Source organism: Bombina bombina, chromosome 1 (assembly GCF_027579735.1).
Source record: "Bombina bombina isolate aBomBom1 chromosome 1, aBomBom1.pri, whole genome shotgun sequence".
NCBI lineage: Eukaryota > Metazoa > Chordata > Amphibia > Anura > Bombinatoridae > Bombina > Bombina bombina.
Genome location: NC_069499.1, coordinates 308,974,312 through 308,976,811, shown reverse-complemented (window position 1 = coordinate 308,976,811; position 2,500 = coordinate 308,974,312). Strand labels below are relative to the sequence as shown.

Genomic DNA, 2,500 nt, shown 5'->3' with positions numbered 1-2,500 from the left:
TCGATCTCTCTCTCGATCTCTCTCTCTCGATCTCTCGATCTCTCTCGATCTCTCGATCTCTCGATCTCTCTCTCTCTCGATCTCTCTCTCTCTCGATCTCTCTCTCTCTCTCGATCTCTCTCTCTCTCTCGATCTCTCTCTCTCTCGATCTCGATCTCTCTCTCTCTCTCGATCCCTCTCTCTCGATCTCTCTCTCTCGATCTCTCTCTCTCTCGATATCTCTCTCTCTCTCGATCTCGATCTCTCTCTCTCTCGATCCCTCTCTCTCGATCTCTCTCTCTCGATCTCGATCTCTCTCTCTCTCTCGATCCCTCTCTCTCGATCTCTCTCTCTCGATCTCTCTCTCGATCTCTCTCTCTCTCGATCTCTCTCTCTCTCGATCTCTCTCTCTCTCTCGATCTCTCTCTCTCTCTCGATCTCGATCTCTCTCTCGATCTCGATCTCTCTCTCGATCTCGATCTCTCTCTCTCTCTCGATCCCTCTCTCTCTCTCGATCTCTCTCTCTCTCTCGATCTCTCTCTCTCTCTCTCGATCTCTCTCTCTCTCGATCTCTCTCTCTCTCGATCTCTCTCTCTCTCGATCTCTCGATCTCTCTCGATCTATCTCTCTCTCTATCTCGATCTCTCTCTCTCTCGATATCCCTCTCTCTCGATCCCTCTCGATCTTGATCCCTCTCGATCTCTCTCTCTCTCGATATCCCTCTCTCTCGATCCCTCTCGATCCCTCTCGATCTCTCTCTCTCTCGATCTCTCTCTCTCTCGATCTCTCTCTCTCTCGATCTCTCTCTCTCTCGATCTCTCTCTCTCTCGATCTCTCTCTCTCTCTCGATCTCTCTCTCTCTCGATCTCTCTCTCTCTCGATCTCTCTCTCCCTCGATCCCTCTCGATCTCGATCCCTCTCGATCTCTCTCTCTCTCGATCTCTCTCTCTCTCGATCTCTCTCTCTCTCTCGATCTCTCTCTCTCTCTCTCTCGATCTCTCTCTCTCTCTCTCTCTCGATCTCTCTCTCTCTCTCGATCTCTCTCTCTCTCTCTCGATCTCTCTCTCTCTCTCTCGATCTCTCTCTCGATCCCTCTCTCTCGATATCCCTCTCTCTCGATCCCTCTCGATCTCGATCCCTCTCGATCTCGATCTCTCTCGATCTCGATCTCTCTCTCTCTCGATCTCTCTCTCGATCTCTCTCTCTCTCGATCTCTCTCTCTCTCGATCTCTCTCTCTCTCGATCTCTCTCTCTCTCGATCTCTCTCTCTCTCGATCTCTCTCTCTCTCGATCTCTCTCTCTCTCGATCCCTCTCTCTCGATCCCTCTCGATCTCGATCCCTCTCGATCTCGATCTCTCGATCTCGATCTCTCTCTCGATCTCTCTCTCTCTCGATCTCTCTCTCTCGATCTCTCTCTCTCGATCTCTCGATCTCGATCTCGATCTCTCGATCTCGATCCCTCTCGATCTCTCTCTCTCTCGATCTCTCTCTCTCTCGATCCCTCTCTCTCGATCCCTCTCTCTCGATCCCTCTCGATCTCGATCCCTCTCGATCTCGATCCCTCTCGATCTCTCTCTCTCTCGATCTCTCTCTCTCTCGATCCCTCTCTCTCGATCCCTCTCGATCTCGATCCCTCTCGATCTCGATCCCTCTCTCTCTCGATCTCTCTCTCTCGATCTCTCTCTCTCTCGATCTCTCTCTCTCTCGATCTCTCTCTCTCTCGATCTCTCTCTCTCTCGATCTCTCTCTCTCTCGATCCCTCTCTCTCGATCCCTCTCGATCTCGATCCCTCTCTCTCTCGATCTCTCTCTCTCTCGATCTCTCTCTCTCTCTCGATCCCTCTCTCTCGATCCCTCTCTCTCGATCCCTCTCTCTCGATCCCTCTCGATCTCGATCCCTCTCGATCTCTCTCTCTCTCGATCTCTCTCTCTCTCGATCTCTCTCTCTCTCGATCTCCCTCCCTCTCGATCCCTCGATCTCGATCCCTCTCGATCTCGATCCCTCTCGATCTCGATCCCTCTCGATCTCGATCCCTCTCGATCTCGATCCCTCTCTCTCGATCCCTCTCTCTCGATCCCTCTCGATCTCGATCTCTCTCTCTCTCGATCTCTCTCTCTCTCTCTCGATCCCTCTCTCTCTCGATCTCTCTCTCTCTCGATCTCTCTCTCTCGATCCCTCTCTCTCGATCCCTCTCGATCTCGATCCCTCTCGATCTCGATCCCTCTCGATCTCGATCCCTCTCGATCTCGATCCCTCTCGATCTCGATCCCTCTCGATCTCGATCCCTCTCTCTCTCGATCCCTCTCTCTCTCGATCTCTCTCTCTCTCGATCTCTCTCTCTCTCGATCTCTCTCTCTCTCGATCTCTCTCTCTCTCGATCTCTCGATCTCTCGATCTCTCGATCTCTCGATCTCTCGATCTCTCTCTCTCTCTCTCTCGATCTCTCTCTCTCGATCTCTCGATCTCGATCTCTCTCTCGATCTCTCGATCTCGATCTCTCTCTCGATCTCGATTCGATCT

The 2,500-nt window shown here is 52.0% G+C and overlaps 1 protein-coding gene across 2 annotated transcripts in view; it reads left to right on the top strand.

The window, feature by feature from the left end:
• The window catches only part of RALB (RAS like proto-oncogene B), a 354,005-nt gene that overhangs the window by 79,204 nt on the left and 272,301 nt on the right, over positions 1-2,500 (top strand). The gene's annotated exons all lie outside the window — the stretch shown is intronic.